Raw genomic sequence first — 15,268 nt, 5'->3', positions numbered from 1 at the left:
ATTTGTGTGTAGCTGATCTCTCTGCAGGGTGATTTGTTTGTAGTCGATCTCTCTACAAGGTAATTTGTTTGTAGCTGAGCTATCTATATGGTGATTTGTATGTAGCTGATCTCTCTGCAGATTGATTTGTTTTAGCTGAACTCTGTACAGGGTGATTTGTTTCTAGCTTATCTCTCTACAGGTTGATTTGTGTGTAACTGATCTCTCTACAAGCTGATTTGTTTGTAGCTGATCACTCTGCAGGTTGATTTGTTTCTAGATGATCTCTCTACAGGTTGATTTGTTTGTAGCTGAGCTCTCTGCAAAGTGTTTTGTTTGTAGTTGATCTCTCTACAAGGTGATTTTTTGTAACTGACCTCTCTTCAGGGTGATTTGTTTCTAGTTGATATCTCTACAGGGTGATTTTTTTGTAGCTGACCTCTCTTCAGGGTGATTTGTTTCTAGCTGATCGCTCTACAGGTTGGTTTGTTTGTAGCTGAACTCTCTACAGGGTGATTTGCTTGTAGCTGAACTCCTTACATTGTGTCTAGTTTGTAGCTGATCTCTCTACAGGGTGATTTGTTTGTAGCTGATCTCTATACAAGTTGAATTGTGTCACTGGTTGAAGTATCTTAGTTTACTACAGTGGTATATCCCCAGTATATGGAACAGTTAATTGTTTGTTATTGTAGTAGTTTTTCAGTAAACCCGCATTCACTGATGTTTTACTGAGAGTTTAAAACTTAGTAAAATAATTATGTTCCATATACTTAAGTTTACTGACACTTTACTATCAGTATAACTACAGTAAGGCATCTCAACAAATTAGTAAACTAAGAACCTTCAAGCAGTGTGTGTAGCTGATCTCTCTGCAGGTTGATTTGTTTGTAGTCGATCTCTCTACAAGGTAATTTGTTTGTAACTGAGCTATCTATATGGTGATTTGTATGTAGCTGATCTCTCTGCAGATTGATTTGTTTTAGCTGAACTCTCTACAGGGTGATTTGTTTCTAGCTTATCTCTCTACAGGTTGATTTGTGTGTAACTGATCTCTCTACAAGCTGATTTGTTTGTAGCTGATCACTCTGCAGGTTGATTTGTTTCTAGATGATCTCTCTACAGGTTGATTTGTTTGTAGCTGAGCTCTCTGCAAAGTGTTTTGTTTGTAGTTGATCTCTCTACAAGGTGATTTTTTGTAACTGACCTTCCTTCAGGGTGATTTGTTTCTAGCTGATATCTCTACAGGGTGATTTTTTGTAGCTGACCTCTCTTCAGGGTGATTTGTTTCTAGCTGATCGCTCTACAGGTTGGTTTGTTTGTAGCTGAACTCTCTACAGGGTGATTTGCTTGTAGCTGAACTCCTTACATTGTGTCTAGTTTGTAGCTGATCTCTCTACAGGGTGATTTGTTTGTAGCTGATCTCTATACAAGTTGAATTGTGTGTAGCTGATCTCTCTGCAGGTTGATTTGTTTGTAGCCGATCTCTCTACAAGGTAATTTGTTTGTAGCTGAACTATCTAAAAGGTGATTTGTTTGTAGCTGATCTCTCTGCAGGTTGATTTGTTTTAGCTGAACTCTCTACAGGGTGATTTATTTGTAGCTGAACTCCTTACATTGTGTGTAGTTTGTAGCTGATGTCTCTACAGGGTGATTTTTTGTAGCTGAACTCTCTACAGGGTGATTGCTTGTAGCTGAACTCCTTACATTGTGTCTAGTTTCTAGCTGATATCTCTACAGGGTGATTTTTTGTAGCTGAACTCTCTACAGGGTGATTTGTTTCTAGCTTATCTCTTTACTGTTAGATTTGTTCATTGCTGATCGCTCTAAAGGTTGATTTGTTGCAGCTGAACACCCTGCAAAGTGTTTTGTTTGTAGCTGATCACTCTAAAGGGTAATTTGTTTGTAGCTGAACTCTCTCCACAGTGACTTGTGTGTAGCTGAATTCTGTGTAACTGAATTCTCTAGAGAGTGACTTAATTGTAGCTGAATTCTCTACACAGTGCATGACTTGTTTAGCTGAACTTTCTTCAGTGTGACTTGTAATGTTCTGAATCTCTATAGTGATATATTTGCATAACTCTCCACATGGTGACTGTCTTCTTGCTGAACTGTCTATAAGATTAACTGTTTGCAGCTGAACTCCCTACAGAATAACTTGTGATGTAATAAAATTCTATAATGGAATAAATAAATTAGCCGAATGCTCTATTAGGGTGACTGTTCTATTAGAGTATCTCGATCTCGCATTTGCTACACGGAGTTGGCTTTCGAATCATAACTCAGTGGTTTGTAATCCGATCCTTCTGTACTACTGCAAGGACTTTCTATGAAGATTATTCCAGCTATACACCGATTTTCAGCTCATTGCTCTAAGCGGTTTGCCTAGTAGGCGTGAAAACTAATACTTTTTTATTCATAAAAATCGATCGCGTAATTGTGACACAGGTTGGGTTTTGTGTCATATCTCCGTGGTCTTTATCTCGATTCCTTTCAAACCACCAAAAGGCACTCCTACGATGGTTACTCCATCTACATAGCAATTTTCAACTCATTCCATGAAGCGGTTTACCCTGTAGGCGTGACAACAAATCGATCTTGTTTTACGCGAATAATCGGTCATAACTCCTGAACCATTCATCGGATTTGTACCAAATTTGATGCTAGGATTCGCCTTTGGACTCCCTTTCTGTGTGCCAAATTTCAAGGCGATCGGAGTACGCGTTTGCTTGTTATAGCAATTTTTGCAAGTGTGCGAAAAGACGAAGAAGAAAAAAAAAACGAAGAAAAAAAAACGAAACTTTGGCAGCTCGTATCTCGGAAATGGCTGGAGCGATTTCCTTCAAATTTGGAATGTAGACTCCCTTGGCTGGCGGGCAACTGTGTAGCAAATTTGGTTCCAATCAGATAAGTGATCACCGAGATACAAATGTGTGAAAATGACGTTTTCGTTCTTCCTGTCAATATACTCACGGGTGTGGCGCGCCAGCTTCTTGGGCCGCACGACACACTACCGTGTGTCTTGATAAATAGCACCCATGCATGCATCCCCTTGTGTAGTCATAGATTTGGCTATTGAGAGCCAATCAATTTATGAGCACACTTGTATAGGTTTATGAATGCCATACAAGTTAGGTGTTTCTAGCATACTCTTAATTTTAGACCCATTTAATGTTCACTTTCCATAAAAGCGCATGCATACTTGAACAGGTAATACTTACAGTCACAATTTATTTAGGATGCAGAATGCACACAAGCATCAAGGTATATATTGTACACTATTGTGTAAGAGTACAGATGTAGCTATAGCTAACAATTTCAATGAAACAAATGGTTAGTTGTAATTACAGTAGAAAATTACTTGCAAAGTACATGCAGCAGACAGCAGCCGTATGCATGGGTATGCATACATACATACATACGGTGTCACAAGCCAAGTCGTCCCTCTCAGATGCATGCACACTCAATTGCAGACTACATTTTGCAAGGTATATACGTACAAGCTGTATAGAGTGCTTACGTCAGCAAAAGGTTATATACAAGCTTAGTACAAAACTAGAACAATGAAGAGACAGAGATAGATCTAATATCAAAACAACCTAATGACAACATACAAAAAGCAGCAACAGAGACAGGGTTAAGTAAAAACACCTTACTAATTGCACCAATAATCTACAAAATGTAATAATGTGTACATATAGCCAAAGGGCAGATTTAGAGTGGGGGGGGGATGGGGGCTGAAGCATCCCCTCTCCAAAATTTTGCTATGTGCTAGCTATAGATAGTAGAAGCTACAGTACAAGTGCAGTTGCATCTGTAAAGCATACATGGACAATGGAAAGAGTGAGAAGAGAAGAGCTAATCTCTTCTAGGAATCAACAAGAGGGGATCAAAGGTGTAAAACGCTACTAAACATCAAAATACTCTAATAGAACAGTCTAACTACTCTAATAGAACATTCATCATTAACATTCTTAAAAATGAAGACCAACTCCTAGATCCTTCAACTTTGAACTCAAACTATACTACAGCATATATGTTGTGCCCATTATATGAAGCCACCGCTAGAAAATTCACTTAGATAAAATGGTTCACAGTGCTTATTCAATACAAAGTGGCTAATCAGCCAGTACGGTTTTCGTTCATTTATGTTAGATAACTAGTGCACATGCGCACTTACTGTATAAACATTAGGCCTCCCTATGGCTAAGAAACATACTTGTAGGATTAGGAACAGTGCCCCTAGAATTAGGAACAGTGCCCCTAGAACTAGGAACAGTGCTCCTAGGATTATAGCAACAACACTGACTAGGAACATTGAGTGTCCCTAGGAGGAACAGTGCTCCTAGGATTGGCAGCAGTGCCCCTAGGGTTAGGAACAGCGCCCCTATAGTAGGATTAAGAACAGCATCCCTAGAATTAGGAAAAGCACCGTTAGGGTTGGATTTAGCCTTGTTCAGTGTTCTTCACCTTTAACTTTGTTACTAACATAATTATAGAGGTTTCTTCATTTTCACATTATAAGATAGAAACTAAGAGAGATGGGTAGCTGGAAACACCATGGTACAGTTACAGTGGTCATGATGATGGACCAAGAGTGAGCTCAGACATCTCAGGTTCAAATCACCAGTACCATCGATGTTTTTTTTTGTTCAGTACTTTTTCAGTGACATGTTTTTTGTGTACAATTTTTTCAATTAACATTCCTTTTGATGCTCTACCTATTCAATAAGGTTAGTCACAAAAAAATTCCTGTGAGAGGCACCCTGATGCGCTAGTTCCTCATGTTGAGTGTACTTTTCACACTGCACTAGTCTATAGTAGTTGCATCAACCAGTTGCCACATTTTTAGCCCAACTATAGGTACCCCTAGGTTAGCACCAAGCACCCCCCTTCTAGATCCAGGGGCGGATCTAGGATTTATAAAAGGGGGGGCTGACTCAAGGCACTAATCTCTTGGGTAGAGGTGTGCAAAGTTCCCAGTACGCGAAGCATGCTGGAACTAGGGGGGTCTGGGGGCATGCCCCCCCAGGAAATTTTTGAGAAATAGATGCTAAAATACTGCAATTTGGAGACATTTCCACATAAAATTCATAATATTTTCTGCCTGTAGATATTTTATATACTGCCTTTGGATTATGGGTATAGCTCTCTGAAGCATTTGCTAATGGAAAAGTTTGGGTAGATATAGACAACCAAGTACATGATACACCCCTCTCACAATTGCATAACACTGAATATAGGTGCATGTTAGAATAGTAATGTTGAAAGTGGAAATTTTGAAATTTGAACAATACAAGATTGAATCTGAGAGCATTTTCAATGGCAATTGTGTACCTGAATTAAGTATTGCCATACATATTAACTACACAAGTACATGAATGAAGCCTTTTAAACAGACCAGTTCACTTCATTGTATGTATAGGTGCAGGCAGATTTGGAAAAATTCCATAACAGAACCAACTACATATTTCCAGTGAATGTCCTATTAGAGTAGTTAGTTGACTGCTCTATTAGAGTATCTCAATCTTGTACACCTCCAATGCTGATCCGGGTCCTTGTTGCATAAACTTTAGCATAAATCCACTGATAATACATAGGAAAGATGTTTATAAGGTGGTTTTATGAGTATTTGTATTATTAGTGATCATATAATCATGCTAAGACAAAATTTCATTATAATACTCAGCATATTGATCAAGTAAAGCCTAAATATGAAGGGGGAGGGCTTCAGCCCCCAAACCTCCCTGGATCCGCCTCTGTATTTCTAATAGATAATTAGATATGAAGTCATCATGTTTACTGACTGCTTCTTCACACAATATGCACACAATTACAACATTCTCACATAGCTCACACATGCACGCACCGGCGCACACCCGCCCACGATAGAACTACTATTTTACACTAAGACTCCTATTTGGTGATTATTAGTTTATCATCCACCGCCCGCATCCTCCTTAAGCTACCGCATGGTAAGCCATTATTTACTCTGTGCATGCTCAGAAGAACACGTGATACCAAACTGTTATAATTTTTGTTGATGAACGCTACAATGCGCTATATATCGTCAAGAGGACTGTTGTTTTCCTTATCAAATTGCTGCAGTGCCAGTTGCAATCGTGTTCTATCGACTTCATCAAAGCAGGCTTTCAGTTGACTGTCGAAAAACAGTTGGCGATCACGAAAAGTAGAATCAGCTGGTGAAGGAAATGTTTGTAGTAAGAAAAAAAAGACAATTTGGACAAGGTCTGTACATCAGTGCAATATTATAAAATAATGGCATAATGGTAATACCCTCCCGCCCGCATAATAACAATTAGAAAGGCTGGATGAGAAACTAATAATCACCGAATAGGGGCCTAAAAATTAAACAGCCAATAGCTATGCAAAATGCATGCATGCACACACTCATGCATGTATCTACCCTGTAGCTACCTCGGAATTTATCTATTAAATTCTGCGCGATTAGTGTGATCCATCACACAAAATGAGTAACTTATTATTATTATTATTATTAACACTTTACAGTGACCAGCACTGAAGGTCTACAACAACATGTGCTGCAGCCTTAGGATTACCTAACCTAACTTCAAGGACTTAGACTTAATGACTTATAGCTGGAAAGGTGTAACAGAAAAGGGGCCAAAGTAAGGAAAAAAATCCCTCCAACCCCAGGATTCGAACTGCAGGTCACCCAATGTCTAGTCGGGGCCACACTCACTTATAGTAGACAACTGATTATTGAATGACTGCCACGTCTTGGAGCCACGTCCTGTAAATGGTGAGATCCAATTGAAATTACCGTAATTCGCTTTATTTTAGTGCAAAAAATTTTCCGCGTGATAAAAATTTTTGTGTAAAAGTATTTTCGCATGATTTACGTGAATGACTGTTCTATTAGAGTAGTTCGATCTTAATGTAAAAATTTTCGTGTAAGAAAATTTCGTACAAGTTTTGCATACGAAAATTATTTTGCAAAAAAAAGCAAATTACGGTATTGCATCTTGCTCGTATGAAATGTTAACTACTACGTATGACCAGTGTTTATTCTAGGATTTCTCTTTTTTGTGGGAGGGGGATTAGGAATTTGGGGGGTGACCAAGTGAAAGTCTATATAGCAGCTAGTTACACATATCCAATTCAAGTTTACATTAACAACCTATGATTGACCAGGTGAAGCCAGATTGATAAGGGGATCTTTCCATCATCCAATTATTACTACATAAAAGCATTAAACTTTAGTGCTTTGGTCACACAGCGCGCAACGAGCTAAAGTCTTATTCTTTTGAAGTTTTGAAAATTGGATTTCGCCAAATCCAATTTCCAAATTTGAGCTTTTAAGCTTAACCATGTCTGGTTTGCTTGGCTTTTGTGGCCACCCAGCGTTAATTGCTCCATTAAGTGAAGCCATTATACGCATACATCATTACACTACTCTGAGTGGCTAGCTATAAGGTTTCTATACAGCATTGCGATACTACCTTTAGCTAATCCCAAGTAACACATCGTGAATGCCTCTCCCCCTCTACTCACTTTCATACATGGGGCTGGACAGCCTTTGACTAGGTCTAGGTTATGTCAGTGCACGAGGCTTCACTTGTAGCCATGCAATGCAGCATGTCTCCGGGACGGCTTGTGAGGCAGCTAGGCTGCCTCATAAAATTTTAGTAAACTGATAAGACATTCAAAGCTTGCAATAAATTATAATGAACTGTATGTTATCTAGTTTACTTGATACAATGCTGAATGAAGACTTTAATGGTAATTCTAGGTAGGTTTCAGAAATTTGACATGCAAGATCGATATACCCTAATAGAGCAGTCAGCGTATTAAAAAATCCTGGCAAAGCCCTTGATATCACTGACTTGGCAGAGCAAGTTCCATGCATGTGAGAAGGGGTTGCCCCCCGCATGATTCACGATCTGAAAAGATGTTAAAGTTTCATATACCTTTAAGCTTACTAAATTTCACTGGCTCCCATCCGAGCTACCAACAATGTTACCTTAACAAAATCTTAACTATATTTTTTCTAGTACATAATATTGATCTAATCCAAAACAGCCAAGCTGTAAAAAAAGAGTGCGGCCCTGAGAAAGGCTATGGTGAAAAAAGATGTGAAATCCAAGGTGGCGGCCAAGAAATGGCTGTGATGGTAGGTTAATGGTAAAAATTTTAATAACGACAATTCAGGTGAATTTTGTGCCAAGACCAAGCGGCACCAAATTCACCTGAATTGTTGTCATTAAAATTTTTACCATTAACCTACCATCACAGCCATTTCTTGGCCGCCACCTTGGATTTCACATCTTTTTTCACCATAGCCTTTCTCAGGGCCGCACTCTTTTTTTACAGCTTGGCTGTTTTGGATTAGATTTCACTTCTTTTTGTATTTGTATACCCCAAAGCCGGCTTTAGGGCTTTTTAACCTGTCATTTTTTCTTTACTACAGGAAGAAGAAAAGATGAAGCAGGGTGATTTCTTTGTAGCTAACCTCTCTGCAAGGTGATCCTTCTGGCTGATCTCTCTACCGGATGACTTGTTTGTAGCTGAACTCTCTACAGGGTGATTTGTTTGTAGCTGAACTCTCTACAAGGTAACTTCTTCTAGCTGATCTTTCTACAAGGTGATTTGTCTGTAGCTGAAATCTCTACAGGGCAATTTGTTTGCTGCTGAACTCTGTACATGGTAGTTTCTTTGTAGCTGAACTCTCTACAATGTAACTTCTTCTAGCTGAACTCTCTACAGGGTGACTTGTTTCTAGCTGATCTCTCTACAATGTAACTTCTTCTAGCTGAACTCTCTAGAGGGTGACTTGTTTGTAGCTGAACCCTCTACAGGGTGATTTGTTTGCAGCTGAACTCTCTACATGGTAGTTTCTTTGTAACCGAACTCTCTACAATGTAACTTCTTCTAGCTGAACTCTCTACAGGATGACTTGTTTCTAGCTGATCTCTGTACAGGGTGACTTGTTCCTAGCTGAACTATCTACAGGTGATTTGTTTGCAGCTGAACTCTCTTACATGGTGGTTTCTTTGTAGCTGAACTCTCTACAAAGTGACTTCTTCTAGCTGATCTATCTACAGGATGACTTGTTTCTAACTGAACTCTCTACAGTGTGATCTGTTCATAGCGGAACTTTCTACTGGGTGATTTGTTTGCAGCTAAACTCTTTGCATGATTGTTTCTTTGTAACTGAACTCTCTACAAGGTAACTTCTTCTAGCTGATCTCTCTACAGGGCAATTTGTTTGTAGCTGAATTCTCTACAGGGTGATTTATTTGAGCTGAACTCTCTACATGATGGCTTCTTTGTAGCTGAACTCTCTATTAGGTACCTTCTTCTAGCTGATCTGACTACAGGGAGACTTGTTTGTAGCTGAATTCCCTACAGAACAACTTGCAATGTAATATAACTGAGTAAATTATACATGCAGCTGAATGCTTTATTAGGGTGACTGTTCTATTAGAGTATCTCGATCTCGCATTTGCTGCACGTAGTTGCCTTTCGAATCATAACTCAGTGATTTGTAATCCGATTCTTCTGTACTACTGCAAGAACTTTCTATGATGATTATTCCAGCTACATACTGATTTTCAGCTCGTTGCTCTAAGCGGTTTGCCTGGTAGACACGAAAACTAATAGTTTTTTTATTCATAAAAATCGATCGCGTAATTTTGACACAGGTTGGGTTTTGTGTCATATCTCCATGGTCTTTATCCCGATTCCTTTCAAACCACAAAAAGGCACTCCTACGATGGTTGCTCCATCTACATATCAATTTTCAACTGATTCTTCCAAGGCGTTTACCCTGTAGGCGTGACAGACCTTCGATCTTATTTTACGCAAATAATCGGTCATAACTCCGTGAATGTTCATCGGATTCCTACCAAAGTTGGTACGGAGATCCGCCTTAATGAGCCCTTTAAGTGTGCCAAATTGCAGCCCAATCCGAGTACGCATTCGTGTTTTATGGCGACTTTTGCGAAGTGTGCGAAATGAAGAAGAAAAAAACGAAGAAATTAAAACGAAAGTTTGTTCGCTCGTATCTCGGAAATGGCTGGAGCGATTTTCTTCAAATTTGGTATGCAGACTCCCCTAACTGGGCGGCACGTCTCTAGCAAATTTGGTTCCAATCGGATAAGGAATCACAGAGCTACGTAGGTGTGAAAATTGCGTTTTCTTTCTTCCTGTTAATATACTCACGGTGTGGCGCGCCGGCTTCTTGGGCCGCACGACACACTATCGTGTGTCTTGATCATAGGCACAATCAAAGTATTTTTATAATAATTTACAGCAAAATTTATTCTGTACACTTAAAAATAGGTGCTTGTTCAATCCATGATAAAGCCTTCCACTAAGCTGCACATCCACCACCATAGATTCTGAGGACTTTAGGCCAAAACCACCAGTGGTAGAAAGCCGCCACAAACCTGCAAAAAGACAGAAAACATGTATTGCCTACATGCACAGTGGACAACAGTTGTGCAGAAAAACATACAACTTTCTGCATAGTGTGGGGAAACACAGGGTTCCAGCCATTAAGAAGAGTTACCTCAATAATGGCCTATGTCCCCTGACTCATGGAAACAGCACAGTTACCCCACGCAATGCACTTTCTTTTAAGCACATCACCAACCTGGTAAAGTTCATACAGAACTATTCAGAACAGAATGCCATTCTGTTGCGTGCCGAATTCCCGGGTACAAGAGGGATGACATAAAGCTGCTACCATCATCTAAAAGCAATAAGGTAAGCAAAACATACTCATATAAGTGGTGACCTTCAGACCAATATTTTAAACAGGCAGTTTATGTACAAATTCTCCATTAGAGAATTTTATTTAGCTGTAATGGCCTTTATAAACAGGTAGCCGCTATGACAAATTTCACTGTATAGTGCGTCAGAGAATGCTACTAGTGATGCTAGCCATAAGTTAAGTTTGTCTCCTTCCTCATGAACCTAATTAACCCACACCAAGTAGCTGTTAATACAAAAGTTAGCCACAGCATTCTAACACAGATATAGTATGGGCAGGATTCACAACAGTGATGTCATTCCATAGGAACTAATAGTTTTATGTACGAACAATACTCATTACAGGTTCAGACTTTGAGTGGTCATATCTTACTAACTTGACTTGGTTTCTCTGTGAATTTACTTTTTTTCAATGTTTCATTGGGAGAGTGCAATCAAATCACAGCAGTGCACTACCAGTTTGTCTCTGAACTTCATCGCCTTGGTTGCCCAGGCATGGCACCAATAATTGTGTGGTGCTATTACTCAGGACAAAGACAAGGTACATTTTTTTTTGGTATTAACTAACTCCACAATGGTTGAAGATTTGTATGAAGGTCATATTTTGTAAACTGGTCAACCCTTAACGACAAGTCTAACCCGTGACAAGGATTGTCCGTAGTTACGTCACTGTTGTCAATCCCTATTTTATACTATATTATTTATGACATGGGAGGTGACCACTGTCATTCCAGTGACAGCATTTGTCCAAGTTTACAGTATATAGCTACTTTGTACTGCATGGAAAAGACAATATGTGGTAGTGCTTTTGTTCTCCCACAAAAAAATGCAATAATGTAGCTGCTTATGTACTTATATACAACTTAGCTTATTTCTTAGCAACTTCTCTAAAGCCAATGGACTATGTATGAAAAGCCTTTTATCAAGAATTCATTATAAGTATTATGAATTAAGTATTATTACTTGTGAAACATTGCAGAAGTTAAAACATTCTTTGTATTATTGTATAGAAAATATGGCGGCGATACAAGGAATGCTGTTTAACTGAAAGTGCTGCTGCCTTGGGTTTAGGTCCTGTGGCCTACAGGACATTTTGCAAATATTGGCAGGACTTGCTCCCGCACGTTATCATCAGCAAGCCACGCAGTGACTTATGCTGGACATGCCAGCAAAATAGTACTGCTATTATGAAGGTCACCATCCGATCAGACCACGAAAAAGAGAGGGTATTTTCATATTCTGGCAATCTACAATCTGACACTTAACTATAAAGGATGTAAAATCCTACAGGTCTAGCTAGCTATCAGAAATATCTTGGGTTAGAAGTGTCAGATTAGAGAGATTTACCCTGCATAAATTTACTGGTTATATAACACACTGTACAATGGATTGTGTGTATGATAGACAATGAAAATAACATATTTTGTTCCATTCTGAAGACCAGAATTAAAAAACAAAAACAAAAAAAACAAGAGATGACATCCATCGTACAGTATGTTATACACTGGATTTAGACATCATTGTATTTTTGTACCTTCTTCAGGTGATACGCTTGGCTAGGGACCATCTTAAAATCATCAGTGAGGAGAGGACTGCATATCGGACCATATGCAAGACAACTCGACAAAACTTGAAAGACCAGTTTGAAGTAGACGGAACCCTCCAACTGAGTACAGAAGTGAAAAGGCACTACAGCTTTGACATGGCGCAGCAGGTAAAAATGTTCACTGTAACTTACATACACATGTTCGCTTTCCAATAGGTGCATTATCCAAGCGACCCTTTCCAGCCAGGACCTGTGTACTTCCTTACGCCACGCAAATGTGCCATCTTCAGTGTATGCTGTGAGGTTATACCACGGCAAGTAAGCACTGTAGCTGTTTTCAAAAGCAAACCAATACCTCCTATACTGTGCTGGTGACATATTTAATAGATGAATCCTTCAACGTTGGAAAAGGTGCTAATTCAATCATCACTTTTTGCCAACCATGGATTAGGGGAGACATCGGTCCACTTGCACGCAGATAATTGCTGTGGACAAAATAAAAACAGATACATGATGGGATACCTAATGTGGCGTGTACTCACTGGCTTACATCGGGAGATCAAAATATCATTCCTACCAGTGGGTCATACAAAGTTCGCATCTGATTGGTGCTTTGGACTTGACTTGCAAAGCAGACCTTTCGCCGCACAAAGGTTGGCAATCTGGATGACATTGCCAATGTGATCAGCACCTCTTCATTTGTCAATGTTCCACAACTAGTAGGCAATCTTGAAGGGGATTACTTTGTTCCAACCTACAAATGGAGTGAGTTCTTTGAGGAGCACACAAAGAAAACTGCTTTAAAAGGGATTACCCAAATGCAGCATTTTCATATTAAAGCTACCTCACCTGGCACAGTATTTGTGAAGAGCTCCAACTCTGGCAATGAGTGCCTGGCATCCCTCACCCCATTGTCTGCCATCTCAGGTTGTACCAGATGGATTAAGTACAGATCGTCAATACTACCTATTTCAGAAGATCCGCGAAATTTGTCCAGATTATGCCAAAGATCTTGTTTGCCCTCAACCAACAATGGCGCGTGATAGTTGATCATCTACCCTGTGTATAAAGCATCAAGTAGCAACTACAAATATAAATAAGACCTGCTTTAAAAATGATCACATGATCAAGGGCATGGCATCAAGTAACAACTACAAATATAAATAAGACCTGCTTTAAAAATGATCACATGATCAATGGCATGACCAGGGGGATTCTTACGGTTTGGACCAATCTGCCTTTTTGTGCCAGAATTTTTAAAATCTTGTCAAAACATGATTGAATGAATGATTGTTCAATTTTCAATCAATTATCAAAACAACTATTGGCAGGAATGTTTCTAGAAAATAATTTCAGGTGAGGCAAAACAGGTCTTTCAAGGCAGGAGGAGGGGCAGAACTTAAAAGACGTTGGGGCACTTTTTCAATTGACATGTAGATCACAGCCTATGAACACTAATTGCTGCATGGCCATTAGACATAGAGATGTACCGTCATAGTGTGTGAAGCAAGCATGGTGGGACGTATAACACAATGGGACTGAGGTATTGACTGGAAAAGTGCAGAAGAATGAAAACTGATCAAAATTTTTACCACATTATCAACACCTCACATTCCTACAGGGTGATATCACAACTTGTCTATTGGAACTGTATCATACCTCTTGCAGCACGGGGAAAATAGTGCAGATTTAATTCTATTGTATGCTACCAAAACCCAGACTAGGGTCTGGTTACACAGAAATAACTAAATTTTGTAAAACCACTATATACATGTACAGCACATTCAACATTCACAACTGTAACTGGCGTGTTAACCACCACAGAGGGGTTTATTAAGAGTGGGGTTTATTTATTTATTATTAAGTGTGTATTTACACATGTAGGTGTGCATATACACAGGTACGAATGGTACACACAAATGACTGAGTGAACACTTCAATACACACACACACACAAACATACAAACACACACACACACAAACACACGCACATACACACACAACACATGCACAATAATAAAGCAATGTATGTAAGCTAAGTCTCCACGATGTAACATACACCAATAAAAAACCGGACACTCACAAGTTCTCCTTGGTCTCCATCTTCAACGTCATCTCTATCATCACCAGGTTCCAGAGGGGTAGCCGGCGGTTCCAGTGAGTCCTGATGCTCCTTTCCCTCCAGGCAAGCCAGCTGGGCCTGGGAGCCCTCAGTTCCCTGCCGTGAATTGTTTGATAAACAATTCTTATAGCATTTCCGATCAAATGATCATGGGCTTCCCTAATGGTGTGAAATTACAATTAATTTTGCTCTTAATGAAGAATCAGAAACAAAGGCAACATGACACACACTATACAAACAATAAAAGATTACTCACTTGTGCTCCAGTAGCACCAGTTGGTTCAAGGTTGCCATCCTTACCCTGAGTATGACTAAAACAGGATTAATGACATAGTGAAATTACTGGAGACATACATTACGGCCAGGGTCTATGCCACTCTCTCCAACTTCACCAAGTAAACCCTATAAAATTTAAAAAACTAACAAACATACATACAAGTACATACATACATACATACAAACAAGAAATTTTAAAGCTAAAGCTTCATGGGAACTATTAAAAAAATATTGAGTTGTAAATTTACAAGAAATCAAAGCGAAACAAAGTCAAACTATCTATGACATTGTCACCCAACCAACACCTTCATCATTGTCCTGGTCGCTTAGGCTATTATCATGCTTTAGATGGGTGAATTAGTTTATACCTTCTTCAGTAGGTAAATCTAAAGTTGACCATTTTAGAGAGGTGGTCTTACCATAGAGGTGGTAGTTAAGACAGGTTCCACTGTAGTCCAAAACACTCCAACATAAAAGTTAAGTATCTCAGCATCTAAGTATCTTTATAAGTATATGTGACCAAATTTTACAAAAACGTCGATCTACATACACAACCTTGAAGTTGACTTTTCACCATAAATGGATAGCCA

General features: G+C 39.2%; 1 protein-coding gene and 1 long non-coding RNA gene across 2 annotated transcripts in view; one reads left to right on the top strand and one right to left on the bottom strand.

Moving 5' to 3' along the window:
* Positions 1-6,781, bottom strand: part of LOC136249510 (uncharacterized) — a 31,297-nt gene extending 24,516 nt beyond the window's left edge. Inside the window, exon 1 of the mRNA XM_066041540.1 lies at positions 6,701-6,781. The gene's annotated coding sequence lies outside the window, so the exon portion shown is untranslated. The remainder of the gene's footprint in view (positions 1-6,700) is intronic.
* A 3,455-nt stretch (positions 6,782-10,236) lies between these two features.
* Positions 10,237-14,083, top strand: LOC136249519 (uncharacterized). The gene is made up of 2 exons (XR_010698242.1): positions 10,237-12,448; positions 12,497-14,083. It is a non-coding gene; the product is annotated as an uncharacterized lncRNA (long non-coding RNA).
* The last annotated feature ends 1,185 nt before the right edge of the window (positions 14,084-15,268 follow it).

Source organism: Dysidea avara, chromosome 3, assembly GCF_963678975.1.
Source record: "Dysidea avara chromosome 3, odDysAvar1.4, whole genome shotgun sequence".
NCBI classification, from domain to species: Eukaryota; Metazoa; Porifera; class Demospongiae; order Dictyoceratida; family Dysideidae; genus Dysidea; species Dysidea avara.
Note: the sequence above shows the minus strand (reverse complement) of the source record. Positions and strands in the feature narration are given on the sequence as shown.